Source organism: Salvelinus sp. IW2-2015, unplaced genomic scaffold (genome assembly GCF_002910315.2).
Source record: "Salvelinus sp. IW2-2015 unplaced genomic scaffold, ASM291031v2 Un_scaffold1019, whole genome shotgun sequence".
In the NCBI taxonomy this organism is placed as follows: Eukaryota; Metazoa; Chordata; class Actinopteri; order Salmoniformes; family Salmonidae; genus Salvelinus; species Salvelinus sp. IW2-2015.
In genome coordinates this window covers 252629-270635 of record NW_019942689.1, presented here as the reverse complement: position 1 = coordinate 270635, position 18007 = coordinate 252629, and positions in this window count along the sequence as shown.

Genomic DNA, 18007 nt, shown 5'->3' with positions numbered 1-18007 from the left:
CAATATAAACTGTCCCAGGATCAATCCAGTCAGATAACTGTTCCCTCACTATGAGTTATGATCCAGTCAAGATAACAAGTGCCAAGTCCAGCTAATCATAAGTCCCCCACTGAGGAACAGTTATGTCCCAGGCATCAAAGCAGCATAACTGTTCCCTCACAGTGAGTTATGTCCCAGGATCAATCAGTCAGATAATACTGTTCCCCCACTAGTGAGTTATGTCCCAGGATTCAATCAGTCAGATAACCCACCAGTGGGGAACAGTAGACCCAGGATCAATCAGTCAGATAACTGTTCCCTCACTAGTGATATGCGCCAGGATCAATCAGTCAGATAAACCCACCAGTGGGCAGTTATGTCCCAGGATCAATCATCAGATAACTCCTCCACTCAGTGGAGTTATGTCCCAGGAATCATCAGTCAGATAACTGTTCCCTCACTAGTGAGTTAGTCCCAGGATCAATCAGTTCAGATAACCCACCAGTGGAGTTAGTCCCAGGATCAATCAGTCAGATAACTCACTCACAGTGGGACAGTTATGTCCCAGGTCAATCAGTCAGATAACTGTTCCTCCACTAGTCAGTTATGTCCCAGGATCAATCAGTCAGTAACTGTTCCCTCACTAGTAGTTATGGCCAGGATCAATCAGTCAGCATAAACTGTTCCCTCACTAGTGAGTTATGTCCCAGGATCAATCAGTCAGATACTGCTGCCCCACTATGAGTTATGTCCCAGGATCAATCATCTAAGAGTAACCCACTCAGTGGTGGGAAGTTATGTCCCAGGATCAATCAAGTCGGATAACTGTTCCCTCACTAGTGAGTTATGTCCCAGGATCAATACAGTCAGTAACTGTTCCCCACTAGGAGTTATTGTCCCAGGATCAATCAGTCAGTAACTGTTCCCCACTAGTGAGTTATGTCCCAGAATCAATACAGTCGCGATAACTGTTCCCTCACTAGTGAGTTATGTCCCAGGATCAATCAGTCAGCTAACTGTTCCCCAACTAGTATTACTGTCCCAGGATCAATCAGTCAGATAAACTGTTCCCCCACTAGGAGTTATGTCCAGGATCAATCAGTCGATAACTGTTCCCTCACTAGTGAGTTATGTCCCAGGATCAATCAGTCAGATAAACTGTTCCCTCACTAGGTGACTTATGTCCCCAGGATCAATCAGTCAGATAACTGTTTTCCCTCACTAGTGAGTTATGTCCCAGGATCAATCAGTCAGATAACTGTTCCCTCACTAGTGAGTTATGTCCCAGGATCAATCAGTCAGATAACTCACTAGTGGGGGAACAGTTATGTCCCAGGATCAATCAGTCAGATAACTGTTCCCTCACTAGGGAGTTATGTCCCAGGATCAACCAGTCAGATAACTGTTCCCTCACTAGTGACTTATGTCCCAGGCAGGATCAATCAGTCAGATAAATTACAAAAACCCTATTACCTAGTTATTATAGAAGAGCATCTTGACCGGATTATCTGTACATTGTGTTGTCATGCAGAGGGAGATTATCGAAGTTTGCCATTATGACTTTCTGTTTGGTATTTTGGTATTTGATTAGGATCCTCGTTAGCTGTTGTGAAACAGCAGCTCCTCTTCCTGGGGTTCCACACAAAACATGAAACATGACATAAAACAGAACATTAATAGTCAAGAACAGCTCAAGGACACACGTAGCCTACATATCAATACATACACACAAACTATCTAGCTCAAGTTTGGATTGACATGTAGGCTACTATGTGAAGTTATAATCCTGTTTCTTATCCACACTATTTGCTTGGAGAGGTTTGCTTCCGAGATGCAGACCGACACCAGTGAACACCAGACAAGGGGCTTTTCCGAATCAAATTCAAAGTATAATGCCAGTGATTATCACATGGTGACACAGTCAGTATTTCTCCAATATATCACACTGCATACTACTTACTATATGTGCTGTTTTGTGCATGGTCACGTGGTCTACAATCTTATGTTTGATTTTCTGTATAATCATTGCCTAATGTGATTGAGAGTATCAACTTGGCTAATATTGATACATGCCACATATTTTAATGTATACTGAAACATGTCCTATGTTATTGTTTTTGTCTGATGCATATATGAGCGTGTTATCCTCTTAATGTTGAACACACGTGTAGCACGCTCAACCATTGAAAGAGGTTGGAGTAAAGGAGTTATGTAAATGTCAGTGTGTATTGGGTGGAGAGTGTTGTACATGAGGTTCTAGACTGCCTAGAAACACACAAAGTGCTGCTGTGTGTATATACATACATACATACATACATACATACATACGTACGTGCGTGGATATATATATATATATATATATATATATACACACACACACACACACATTACCGTTCAAAAGTTTGGGGTCACTTAGAAATGTCCTTGTTTTTGAAAGAAAAGCACATTTTTTGTCCATTAAAATAACATCAAATTGATCAGAAATACAGTGTAGACATTGTTAATGTTGTAAATTACTATTGTAGCTGGAAATGGCAGATTTTTAACGGAATATCTTTAAAGGTGTACAGAGACACATTATCAGCAACCATCACTCCTGTGTTCCAATGGCACGTTGTATTAACTAATCCAAGTTTAGCATTTTAAAAGGCTAATTGATCATTAGAAAACCCTTCTGCAATTATTTTAGCACAGCTGAAAACTGCTGTTCTGATTAAAGAAGCAATAAAAACTGGCCTTCTTTAGACTAGTTGAGTATCTGGAGCATCAGCCCTTTTTCTGAAACTCTATTCTTGTTCTGAGAAATGAAGGCTATTCAATGCAAGAAATTGCCAAGAAACTGACATTTTCATTAAATAGTACCTGCAAAACACCAGCCGCAACATCAACAGTGAAGAGGAGACTCCAGGATGCTGGCCTTCTGGGCAGAGTTCCTCTGTTATTTTGCCCATCTTAATCTTTTCTTTTTATTGGCCAGTCTGAGATATGGCTTTTTCTTTGCAACTCTGCCTAGAAGGCCAGCATCCCGGAGTCGCCTCTTCACTGTTGATGTTGATACTGGTGTTTTGCGGGTACTATTTAATGAAGCTACCAGTTGAATACTTGTGAGGCGTCTGTTTCTCAAACTAGACACTCTAATGTACTTGTCCTCTTGCTCAGTTGTGCACCGGGGCCTCCTACTCCTCTTTCTACTCTGGTTAGAGCCAGTTTGCTCTGTTCTGTGAAGGGAGTAGTACACAGCCTTTGTACAAGATCTTCAGTTTCTTGGCAATTTCTCACATGGAATAGCCTTCATTTCTCAGAACAAGAACAGACTGACAAGTTTCAGAAGAAAGTTCTTTTTTTCTGGCCATTTTGAGCCTGTAATCGAAACCACAAATGCTGATGCTCCAGATACTCAACTAGTCTAAAGAAGGCCAGTTTTATTGCTTCTTTAATCAGAACAGCAGTTTTCAGCTGTGCTAAGATAATTGCAAAAGGGTTTTCTAATGATCAATTAGCCTTTTAAAATGATAAACTTGGATTAGCTAACAAAATGTCCCATTGGAACACAGGAGTGATTGTTGCTGATAGTGGGCCTCTGTACGCCTATGTAGATATTCCATAAAAAATCTGCCGTTTCCAGCTACAGTAGTCATTTACAACAGTTAACAATGTCTACACTGTATTTCTGAACAATTTGATGTTATTTTAATGGACAAAAAATTTGCTTTTATTTCAAAAACAAGGACATTTCTAAGTGACTGCAAACTTTTGGACCGTAGTGTATATATGAGACTAGGTTCTGGTAATGGTTTGCTACGTACTGGGGCCTGTGTGCGAATGGAATGTAAAGAAGTGATGTGTTCTGTACCAAGCGTTGTGATACAGTCACTGTCCTGCTAGCATGAGTACCTACAGCCACAGATGAAAACACATGAGTTCATAAAGAGACATGCAGAAATCTTTTTCACCCATAACTTGTTTTGTGGAGAGATAATTCAATTAAAGGCTTTATGTGATTCAGTGACATCTGTGCTTAATTGTGTATTTGCAATTCTGAGACATGACACACACACACACACACACAAACTTGAGGTTCTGGTAATTATAGCTTTGAGTAATCACTGCCATTTTTGGAAGTCTCAGGCCGTCAGGACCATTAAGGAACTATCCAACTCTACCATTTTGATGGTTTCTTTCCGAAACACACACACAGAGGGAATGTAAAAGTGTGTGTGTGAACGTGTGTGTGTGCTGTTGTGTTATATGATGTGTCGTGTATAGTGTGTGGCGGGAAAGTGTGAAAGTTTGTCAGGATGGTGATAATGGTGGTGTGGTGTGTGTGTGATGTTAGTGTTGTTATGTGTGTCGTCGTGTGTGTGACTTGTGTGTGTGTGGTGTGTAAGGCCCCAGATGCGCAATAATTCATCTGTCCACATTTATCTAGCTGACAGAACTGGGTTTATGAGTCGTGGCTGTGTGTTTTACTATATAGCCAAAACAGCCCGTAACCATCTAAAAATTACACCTTTGCTATGGTGTAACATGTAGGCTCATACGTAGGTTCCAAGAGGAAATTTGATTAAAGGGTCGCGCTCTAACCAACACGGGGCAGTGCGGGAAGGTGCCTGGTAAACCCCTGTCTGTAGGGTACTTCAGTAAAGATGTTAGTCAGCCGATAAACAGAATCAGTCCATCCGCTTTAACAAGAGATCACACACAAGAACGTTGAAGGTCTGGTAGACTTATAAATTTTGACTGAAATCACTGCACCATTTTGAAGCTCGGTAGGATAAGCCCTAAAATATAACCTCTGCGTCTTTAGAAACACTCAAACACTGGTTTTAATATAGATAAATCAAATCACTACAAGCCTGATTGTACTCGTAACAGTAGCATATACAGGTGGATGGATGCAGGCTCAATACAGACCTCTTTCATTCAGAAACACAGACAGACAGACAGACAGACGGAAGACAGACAGACAGACAGACAGTACAGACAGCACAGGACAGACGAGACAGACAGACAGACAGAGACAGAAAGACACAGAGAGAGAGAGGGAGTAGAGAGAGAGAAGAAGAGAGAGAGAGGAGAAGAGAGAGATGCTGCATGCGTTGTATTGGCCCACTGGAAGCATTGAGAAGGAAGTGTGATGAGTGTAAGGAGTTCTTGTGCACGGGTGACACCATAAGTGATTAATAGAATTCAAGGCACACTTAACCAGCATGTGCTACCACAGCATTCTGCGTGGTACGCCATCCCGTTCGTTGCGGCTTAGTGCGAATTATCCTTTGTTTTCAAACAGCACAATGACCCAAAACACACCTCCCAGGCTGGTTGTAAGGGCTATATGACAAAAAGAGTGATGGAGTGCTGCATCAGATGACCTCCCCCCACAATCACAGACCTCACACCAATTGGAGATGGTTTGGGGATGATGCCGGAGTGTGAAGGAGAAGCACAAAAATAAAGCTCAGCACTATGTGGGCTCCTTCAAGAGCCGTTGGAAAAGCATTCCAGGGAGCTGGTTGAGAGAATGCAAGCAGTGTGCAAGCTGTCATCAAGGCATAGGGTGCTACTTAGAATCTAAAATCTATTTGATTTGTTTACACTTTTTTTGGTTACTACATGATTCCATGTGTTATTTCATAGTTTGATTCTTCAATATTATTACTACAATGTAGAAAAGTAAATTAAGAAAATCCTTGAATGAGGTAGTTATCCAAACTTTGACTTGGTACTGTATGCTAGAAACACAATGCTTCAAACAAATGAGCCAACCTGACCCCTAGTCCATTCATATATGACATCATTTATGATCACAGGTAAACTGGTCCTAACTATCTGCCTCTCCTACCTGTCACCTGCAGCCACAGCCTCATGACCATCCCTCCACTCACTCTTCTTCTTCTGAGTTTGACTTCAGAGGCTTCAACTTAGCTAAACACCCTCTATCTAACACCAACACCCCAAGAGAGAGAGAGAAAGAGAAAAGAAAAGGATGAAGAGAAGAGAAGGAGAAGAAGAGAGAGAGAGAGAGAGAGAGAGAGACAGAGAAGAGGGGAGGCAGGGAGAGAGAGAGAGAGAGACAGACAGAAGGAGGGAGGCAGGGAGAGACAGTGAGGGGAGAGATAGGAGGAGGAAGAGAGCCAAACAGAAGGGCAGGAGAGGAGAGGCGTAGGAGATAGAGGATAAAGGAAGAAGGGAGGAGAAGATGAAGAAGAGACAGACAGGAGGGTAGGGGAGCAGGGAGCAGAGAGGGAGAGAAGAGGATAAAAAGGAGAAGAGTGAGGGAAAGTATAAGACAATAGTGAGTGCAAGAACACTTAGAAAGTAAAAAACAGATCGTAGATATAACTAGAGTAGCAGTAGTAGAAAAATACAGTAAAGAACTAGTAGTAGAACTAGTATGTAGAAATAGAATTAGAGAAGAATAGTAGTAGATACTAGAATATTAGAATAGAACTAGTAGAAGAACTGAGCAGTAGAACTACAAGCAGAACTAGTATAGAAACTAGTAGTAGAACTAGTAGTAGAACTAGTAGTAGAATAGAAACTAGTAACTATGAGTATACTAGCGCTAGTAAACTATAGTAGAACTACAGTAGAATGAATAGCGTAGTAGAACTACTGCGTAGAATAGAACTAGAAGTAGAACTAGTAGTAGAACTAGCAGTAGAGATGAAACTAGCAGTAGAAACTACTGTAGTAGATAGAACTAGTAGTAGAACTAGTAGTAAAACTACTAGAATAACTATCAGTAGAGACAGCAGAATAGAACTAGCATAGAGGACTACTAGTAGAATAGAACTAGTAGTAGAACATGTAGTTAAACTAGCAGTAAGAAATAGAACTATGTAGTAGAACTAGCAGTAGAATAGAACTATAAGTAAATACTAGTAGAATAGCTACTAGTTACGACTAGTAAAAGTTAGATAACCTGGGTAGTAGACTGAGCTAGAAATAGCAACCTACGCTAAACTACATAGTAAGAAGTTAGCGTAGAACTAAGTAGAATTAGTCAGTTGAAAACAAGCAGTGAACTAGACATGCAGTAGATAACGGAATAGAACTAGCAAGTAGACGACAGCATAGAGTAAACTTGCAGCCAGTAGACTACTAGTAGAAATAGAACTTAGCAGTGAGAATCTACTAGTAAAGTAATTAGGAACACGCAGCTAGACTGAGTAGTAGAACTAGCAGTATGATAGACTAGCAGATGAACTACTAATAGATAGAACTAGCCGAGTATAACATGTAGTAGATAAGACAGTAGTAGAATAGAAACAGTAGTGAAATTAACTAGTAGTAGAATAGAACTAGTAGAACTACGTAGTAGAAAGCAATCTAGTAGTAGAACTAGAACTAGTAGTAGAATGAACTAGTAGTAGAATATGAACCTAGTAGTAAATAGAACTAGCACGTTTGAACACTAGCTAAATAGGACGAGTAGACAGAACACTAATGAATGCGCGTAGATAGAACTAGTAGTAGAAAAAGATACTATGAACTAGTGATGAATCAGTAGTAGATATAGAACTATAGGTAAAGTATAGAATAGATAGAACTAGTAGTAGATATAGAACAGTTAGTTGATACTAGTAGTAGAAATAGAACTGTAGTAGAATAGAACTTAGCAGAACTTAGTAGTAGATAGAACTAGTAGTTGAATATAGATACTAGTAGGAGAAAAAACTAAAATAAGTTTAGAATTTCAAAAAGGGGGGGAAACTAGCTTTAAAGGGAAAAAAACTTTATAGAAAAAAATAAAGAAAAACCTAGTTTTTTAGAGACCACTACTAGTAGCAATAGACACTATGCAGTTGGGAACTAGTAGTAGAAAATAGAGTGAATAGAACTAGTGTAGCGAAGTAGGAACTAGCGACAACTACTAGAATAGAATAGAACTCTAGTAGATAGAACTGTAGAACTAGTAGTAGAAATAAACTAGTAGTAGAACTAGTAGTTAGAACTGTACGTTAGAAAGAACTAGTAGAACTTATAGTGGAGATAGAACTAGTTGCGAGTTTAGATAGAACTCCTTTAGATCTAGGAAAGTAAAGACGACTGAGGTTTGACACGGGCTGAGAAACGAAAAACTCAGGGCTCCTGACCACAGCTCAACAAATCTAGGAGACTAGAAACTTAGGGCCAGTTAGGGATAGCTTTACTACTAAAGTTAGGCAGAAATGAGAAACTCCAATCCACCTAAAGGGCCCGAGGTAGCAACGGGGAAACTAGGTAGTACATGGATGGACTTAGCAGTAGAATAGAAGCTCTAGCTCGACCCAGACCTTGCTGAAACAACAACTTTGGAGCCTGCCACATACCTCACAAATAAACTTACAAATATCGAAATGGATGTGGAACTGAAACATAAAGGAGTGAGAAAGAGGCACTGTGTAGAGGGCGAGTATAGATACTATAGTAAAAGAGAAGGTGCTACGGACATAGACTAGTACATCCCATTAGCCTTCTTCGAGTATGAATGAATAAGAAAACATAAGGCCAGATGTGAAAGAGACTAAAGTAGTGTGGAGAGGGAGAGGGTGGTGAGAAATCACGGAAGAACAGCAGAAGCGCCACACTAGGTACTGAAGGTACGCGCGCACTTGAGTCTTAGCGTAAGGTAGACAGGAGTGGGAGTCAGGCGGGGGAAACTACTAAACGGTTAAGACATCGTAAAAGCCGAACAACTTACTCAGTAGTAGACTACAACAGGCCGACGAGGGCTTAGAGGTCCATTAGTTCTGGAATCACTGTAAGTGAGTGGGATAATATTAGAAACCCTACTAGTCAGAATAAGAGAAAAACTAGTGTTAGTCCAGGAATAGAACAAGAACTACTTAAGTGGAAATAGAGAAGGCTCCTAGTAATTAGGTGAAAACATTATACATTTTATATAAGAATACCCAAGACTTAAGTAGAACTACCATAGAATAGAATTAGTAGTTAGCCAATAGTAACTCGTAGTTAGAATAGAATAGTAGAACTCATAGATGTATAGAAATACTTGTAGTTATAGACTAGTAGTAGAATAGAACTAGTAGATACTGTAGTAGAATAAACTAGTAGTGAACTAGTAGTAGAATAGAACTAGAGAAACTGGTTAGTAGAATTAGAGACTAGTAGAACTAGTGAGTAGAATAGAACTCCAGTAGTAGAATAGAACTAGTAGAACTACTAGTAGAGATAGAACTAGCGAGGTAGAAACTAGTAGTAGAACTAGTAGGAGATAGCAACAATACTAGTAGAGATGATAAACGACAGTAGTAGATAAGAACCTACTAGTAATATAACTGAACTAGTAGTAAACTAGTGTAGGTAGATAGAAAACTAGTAGCCTAGAATAAACTACTGTGTAGATTAGATACTAGTAGTAGAATGAAACTAGTAGTAGAACTAGTTAGTTAGATGAAACTAGTCAGACTAGTAGTGAATTAGAAACTAGTAAAACTAGTAGTAGCAATAAACCTAGTAGTAAATGAACTAGTAGAACTCTAGTAGAATAGACTAGCAGTAGAACTAGTAGTAAGAACTATAGTAGAATAGTAGAACTACTGAGAATATAACGTATGTAGTAGAATAAGAACTACTAGTGATATACTACTAGTATTAAATAAATAGCTAGATAGAACTAGTAGACTAGTAGTAGAAAATAGCTACTAGTAGATGAAACTAGTTTAGTAGAAATTAGAACTAGTAGTAGAACCAGTAGTAAACTAGCTAGTAGTAAACTAGTATAGAAAACATAAACTGTTATAAGAATAGAAATAGTTAACGAAGAACTAGAAAACAGTTAGAATGCTAGCAGTAGAACTAGTGAAGATAACTACTAGTAGATAGATACTAGTAGAATTAAGTAATAGAAACTAGTAGAGTAAATAGAGAATAGACACTCAGTAAATAAACTAGTATTCAGAATGATTCAACTACTAGTCAGTAGAACTAGTAGTAAGAACTAACGCCTAGTTAGCAATAGAACTTAGTAGAACATAGCGAACTAGTACTACACTATTAGGAAAGCAATAGCAGAAACTAGTAGTAGAATAGGAACTAGTAGAAGCTATCTGTAGATGTAAGTTAGGAATAGACTATCCAGCAGAAACTAGAATACTGTAGGATAGAACTAGCATGTATGAACATAGAACTTAGCTAGTTGAACTAAACTAGTAGAACTACTAGTAGAATTAGAAAACTAGTAGAATATAACCATATAGTTAATAGACATAGACACTAGTAAATAGAACCTAGTAGACTAGAGTAGAACTCAGTGTAGATAGAACAGTAGAAACTAGTAACTAGAGATAAACAGACTATAGTAGAAACAGTAGAACTACTATAGAAACATGCAGTAGATAAACATGAATAGTAGTAGAATAGAATAAACAATAGGAGAAAACTAGTAGATATTAGAATAGAACATTGATAAACTAGCATGTAAAATAGATATAGTAGTAAGCTACTAGTTAGAAAAAAACTAGCAGTAGCAATAAACTAGCACGTAGAACTTCTAGTAGAATAGAACTAGCAGTAAGAACTAGTAGTAGAAACTACAGTTAGTAATAGAACTAGTAGAAACTACTAGTATAATAAACTTAGCAGTTAGAAGACTAGTAGTAGAACTAGCAGTCAGAACTTAGTATGAGAATAAAACTAGTAAACTCTGTAGTATAGATACTAGTAGTAGAACTAGCAGTAGAACTCTGGTAGTAGATAGAAGCTAGTACAACTACTAGTAGAATAGAACTAGCAAGTAGGAACTATGAGTAGAACTAGTAGTAGAATAGAACTAAGTAGAACTACTAGTTAGAAAGAACGTAGCGTATAGCAGCTAGTAGAATATGATACTAAGTAGCAGTTAGACTAGCTAGCAGATATAGACTGAGCAAGTTAATAAACTAGTGATTCATAGTGTCATTTTTTCTACAGTGCGTTAGAGGAGTCAGTGATGTGTATACCTACTCAGTTAAATGTTTGAGCAAGAATTGGTGGAGACGTACACAGCAGATAGACTTACAATTCATTACGTTTAAACCAACAATTACAGTGAGGATCACCAGATTAGGTGAGAGGCGAGCCGGAATGAAAATCCAGACCATTACATGTTAAACCATACCATTACATGTTAAAATCCAATTACACCATACATGTAACCATACGTATTAATGTCCATCCATACCATTACATGTAAACCTTCATTACATGTTATACCAACAATTAACATGTTAAACTCCATACCATACATGTTAAACTCATCTCACCATTACATAAAACCTACCTAGTACATGTTAAACCATACCTTACATGTTAAACCTACCATACATGTAAACCATTACCATTACATGTAAAACCATACAATTACATGTTAACCAACCATTACTGTTAAACCATACCATTACATGTTAAACATACCATTACATGTTAACCATTACCATTACATGTAAAACTCATGCCATACATTTAAAAACCATACCATACATGTTAACCATACCATTAATGTAAAACCATTCTATACATGTATATCCATACAATTACATGTTTAAACCATACCCTATCATGTTTAAACCATACATACATGTAAAACCATACCATTCTACTGTTAAAAACCATACCATTACATGTTAACATACAACTTACATGTTAAACCATACCATTACATGTAAAACATACCATTACATGATAAACCATACCATTACATGTTTAAACCATACCATTACATGTTAACCATACCATTACATGTAAAACCATTCCTTACAGATGTATACCATACCATTACATGTAAAACCATACCATTAATGTTATACCATACCATACATTTAAATCATTCCATTACATGTTATACCATACCATACATGTTAAATCATTCCATTACATGTTTACCATACCATTACATGTAAACATCCGTACATGTTAACCATCCATAATTAATACCATACGATTACATGTTAAACCATACCATTACATGTTAAATCATTCCATTACATGTTATACCATACCATTACATGTTAAACCATTACCATTACATAACCATACCATTACATGTTAAACATACCATTACATGTAAACCCATACATTAATGTTAAACCATACCATTACATGTTAAACATCATACATGTAAACATACCATACATTCAACCATTACATGTTATAATACCATTACCATTACATGTTAAATCATTCCATTACATGTTAAATCATTCCGTTACATCCATACCATACATGTAAATCATTCCGTTACATTCCATACCATTACATGTAAATCATCCATTACATGTTAAATCATTCCGTTACATTCCATACCATTACATGTTAAATCATTCCATTACATGTTAAATCATTCCGTTACATTCCATACCATTACATGTTAATCATACCATTACATGTTAAAATTACATCATCCATTACATGTTAAATCATTCCGTACATTCCATACCATTACATGTTAAATCATTCCATTACATGTTAAATCATTCCGTTACATCCATACCCTTACATGTAAATCATACCAATACAGTTAATCATTCCGTTCATTCATACCATTACATGTTAAATATTCCGTTACATTCCATACCATTACATGTTAAATCATCTCATACATGTTAAATCATTCCGTTACATTCCATACCATTACATGTTAAATCATTCTTACATTCCATACCATTACATGTTAAATCATTCCGTTACATTCCAATACCATTACATGTTAAATCATTCCATATACAGTTTAAATCATTCCGTTACATTCCATTACCATTACATGTTAAATCATTCCATTACATGTAAATCATTCCGTTACATTCCAACTTACATGTTAATATTACCATTACATGTTAAATCATTCCATTACATGTTAAATCATCCGTTACTTCCATACCATTACATGTTAAATCATTCCATTACATGTTAAATCATTTCGTTACATTCCATACCATTACATGTTAAACCATACTCATATCATGTTATCATTCCTAGTTAATCATCCGTTACATTCCATACCATTACATGTTAAACATACCATACATTAATCATTCCATTACAGTTAAATCATTCCATTACATGTTAAATCATTCCGTTACATGTTAAAACATTACCATTACCTGTTAATCATTCCGTTACATCTACATTATATGTTAAACTCATACCATTACATGTTAAATCATTCCATTACATGTTAATCATTCCGTTACATTCCATACCATTACATGTTATACTATACTCAGTACATGTTAAATCATTCCATTACATGTTAAATCATTCCGTTACAATGTTAAACCATACCATTACATGTTAATCATTCTACATCCATACCATTACATGTTAAACCATACATACATTTATAACCATACCATTACATGTTTAACCATACCATTACATTAACATATACCATAATGTTAACTATACCATACATGTTAAACATACCATTACATGTTAAATCATTCCATTACATGTTAAATCATTCCGTTACATTCATACCATTACATGTTAATCATTCCATTACATGTTATAATCATTCCATTACATGTTAAATCATTCCATTACAGTTAAATCTCTTATACATTAATATTCCATTACATGTTAAATCATTCCATTACATGTTAAACCATTCCATTACATGTAAACCATTCCGTTACATTCCATACCATTACATGTTAAATCATTCCATTACATGTTAAATCATTCCATTACATGTTAAACCATTCCGTTACATTCCATACCATTACATGTTATCGTTCCAAAATTACATGTTAAATCATTCCATTACATGTTAAATCATTCCAGTACATGTTAAATCATTCCATTACATGTTAAACCGTACCTGTATGTGGAAGAGGTAAGACAGGACCGGAACTATCAGGATGAACAGTCATAATAGCTGTAGCCAATCAGCAGCACTGTCACAAACATCTGCAGCCAACAGAAGAGCCAGGAGAGCAGGGGACTAGCTCGGCAATCATGTGTATTGTCACGCCCTGACCATAGAGAGCCTTTTTTACTCTCTATTTCGGTTTGGTCGGGGTATGACTAGGGGGGGTGTTCCTATCTAGGTTGTCTAGTTCTATATTGGCCTGGTATGGTTCCCAATCAGAGGCAGCTGTTTATCGTTGTCTCTGATAGGGGATCATATTTAGGCAGCCATTTCCCCATTGTGCTTTGTGGGATCTTGTTTTTGTGTAGTGCCTGTGAGCACTGCATTTGCGTCACGTTACTCTTTATTGTTTTTGTGAGTTTCATTTAATAAACATGTGGAACTCTACGCACGGTGCACCTTGGTCCGTTTATTCTATAGACGAGCGTGACATGTATCTCCTACAGAGAGAGAGTGAGAAAGAGAGAGAGAAAGACAATTTAAACTATTGATACATTTTATATAAAATATGGGCCATAATGTCAATTCTTATAGATTAACCTAGATACAACATAACTTTCGAGGGACTATAAATGATTGTACATCAGTAACCTGGTTGGCTGAGGGTCAGGAAGGTAGAATCCTCTCTCACCTGTAATAGGCTGCGGAGGACCTGAGAAGGGGGCGTGGTCTGGTAGAATCTTTGAGGAAGGCGGAGCTGAGCCGGAGAGCAGTTCAGAGTGGAGACTGGTCGACGTCTTCAGAGAACCTTGAGTTACTGCTAACGCCACACATGGACAGAGCTTCAACACACACACACTGAGAGAGCAAGAGAGTCTAGAGTCTCGTAGTTCTCTCCCCTCCTCCAGACCCTGTGGTTCTTTCACCTCTCTGGTCCACACAGGCTGGCACACACACACCTATTTGTGTCTTTAAGTGGCTAGTGAGTAAGTCTTAGTGGAAGACAGTTACAAGATTAAGTTAGGAGGCAGTTAGTGTGTTGGACTGAAGTACTCAGTTGTTATAGTAACTATACTTGATCTGTGTCTGTGCTTTGGTGTTTGAGCGGGAAATAATATTGTTTGTCTCTGTGTGTCTTTGTGCGTGTACACGTATATGTGTCAATTGAATTATGTTGTGCATGTCTATGGTCATTGGACAGGTCAACTATAATCCTATAAATTCCCATGACACTAACAAACTCGACACTAAGAGAGCATAACATATGATCCGGATCCTGGAGCGCTTAACACCCTGATCTGTGTTATAAAACATGTGTGAAACTCAAACAAACCCTGGACCTGTGTGAGTAGTGGGTCCAAGATCCTGGACCAGAGTACCAGGTAGTGACTCTGCAGTGAGACTTCTGTGGAACTTTTTGTTGGTTAGCTAGCTTGTGCGTATGGCAAATCACATTCTGAAACGATTGTTTCAGGTCTTGTGAAAGCAAAGTGTATTTTGTAGAATTCTCATAAACACTACAGGAAACCTAACCAGGTAAACAAATTTCATATGTGAAATATGTATCCTCTTTTCCCTCTCTCTCCCTCCCCTCTCTCTCTCTCTCCCTCCCCCTCTCTCTCCCCTCCTCTCTGCCTCCCCTCTCTCTCCCTCCCCCCCTCTCTCCCCTCCTCTCTGCCTCCCTCCCCTCTCTCTCTCCCCTCTCTCTCTCAACTCTCTCTCTGCCTCCCTCCCCTCTCTACCTCCCTCCCTCCCTCTCTCTGAAATCACATTTTATTTGTCACATGCGCCGAATACAACATTACCGTGAAACGCTTACTTACATTGCCTTATCCAACAATGCAGAATTTTCTTATAAGTAATATATAATAAATAAAATATATACGAAAATATATAATAAATAAAATATATACGAAAATATTTACACAATAAAATAACAATAACTAGGCTATATACAGGGGGTACCGGTACCGTGTGTCACGTCTACTCCCGGTCTAGTGCTCGACGTCGCCGGTTTACTAACCACCGGTCCTGGCAACCGATCATAAACTCACCAACTGCACCTGCTTCCTGACTCCCTGCATCTCCATTACAGAATACTGTCTCAAAATATGGAAGCAGCCGAAGAAGAAAGACACCTCCCAGACGATCGATGAACAGGGACACCTACTCCGCCAACACCATGACCAGATGGCGCAACTGCGTACAGCTATGGATGAGGTGCTCCGCATCTTCCACCGCCTTGACACCACCCGAGAGGATTCATCTTCAAATAAAGGAGGGCCTTCTACCACAACTCGTCCCAGCGAGCCAGTCCCCCATGCTACCCAGCAGTACGCCTAGGTCAGCGATGCCCAACTGTCCCTCCCGGACAAGTATGACGGGACTCCATCCAAATGCGGTGGCTTCCTACTCCAGGGTTCTCTCTATTTCGCCCATTAGACGGTAGCCGCCACCACCGAGAGGTCCAAGGTTGCCACGGTTATTTCCCTGCTGACCGGGGGCGCGTTGGAGTGGGCTACGGACGTCTGGGAGAGACGTCATTCCATCCATATTCCGAAGAGGACTGCTCAAGGAGGTCCAGATGGAGTTGACGTGCCGGGACGACAACCTTTCTCTGGACGCACTCATCGCGAATGCCATCCGTCTGGACAACCTTCTTCGGAGTGCCACCCCCCCCCTCGCCCCTCACCTTCCTCCTTTCGCCGTCCTGAGGCAGAGCCCGAACCTATGGAGATAGGGGTCACACACCTCTACACCGCAGAGCGACGTCACTGGAGACAGGTGAAGCTGTGTCCCTATTGAGGCCAGGAAGGGCACAGGCTCCAGCGGTGTCCTGTGCGTTCCAACCCGAAGTCCACTGGGGCAGAGGGACAGCCATGTGATCATCCATCTTCCAAGATAGGCGTGAGTATTCCTTCATCATCGCTTTTCCCGCCAAACCCTTCCTGGTATCCATTTCACTGGTTGGCTGTCCACCAGGTGATGTATCTATGGCTTTAGTGGACTCTGGAGCCACTGGGAATTTTACCGACCAGGCCCTCGACTCCTCCCTGAACATCACTGCGTACCCGCTCTCTTTTTCTGGTCCAAGCATTGGATAAACTACCATTGGGACCCTGCAGTATCACACAGCGCCACTCACCCTCACCGTGGGAACCTTGCACCAAGGAAGCCTTCCCTTCCTCATCACCCGGTTCCTGTACACAAAGTCATCATAGGCATCCCGTGGCTCCAAGGTCATGACCCCACCACCTCCTGGTCGAGGATGAAAATCAGTGCATGGGCACCCGGATGTCAGAAGACCTGCTTTCCTTTACCTTGTGGTTCCACGTTGGTTGAGAGTCCTGTGAGTGCCCTCCAGCCCCCCATTCTGTCCTCCCATATCATTGGCCCCATGTTTTGGGACGTACTGTAGATGTGGACATCCGCCAGGCTCTGGAGAGGGAACTTGCACCTGCTACCTGCTCTTCTGAGCGCATCTACATCCCCACGGAAGTGAAGGATCGGCTGTTGACCTGGGCACACACATCCCTCGCTGCTGGACACCCAGGTATTACCTGCACTATTGCATCCATCTCTGCGAAGTATTGGTGGCTCTGCTTGGCACAGGACATCACCTGATATATAAATTCATGCTCCGTATGTGCCCAAACAAAATCTCCCCGGCATGATCCAGCAGGGAAACTCCTTCCCCTTCCCGTGTCTCAGCGGCCTTGGTCCCATCTGTCCATAGTTTTTGTTACTGATCTCCCTCCGTCTGATGGTTTTACTACTATTACGGTTGTTGTGAACAGATTCTCTCAATCCTGCTGTTTTTTCCCTCTTTCTGGTCTCCCTACCGCTCTCCAGGTCTTCCGGTACAATGGCCTCATGGAGGACATTATCTCCAACAGTCTTGAAGTTCCCACATATGCTGAGCACTTGTGGGCTGCTTTTCCTTCAACACTTCGGTCCAACTCATCCCAAACCATCTCAATTGGGTTGAGGTCGGGTGATTGTGGAGGCCAGGTCATTTGATGCAGCACTCCATCACTCTTCTTCCTGGTCAAATAGCCCTTACACAGCCTGGAGGTGTGTTTTGGGTCATTGTGCTGTTGAAAAACAAATGATAATAACACTAAGCGCAAACCAGACGGGATGGCGTACCACTGCAGAATGCTGTGGTAGCCATGCTGGTTAAGTGTGCCGTGAATTCTAAATAAATTACAGACAGTGTCACCAGCAAAGCAC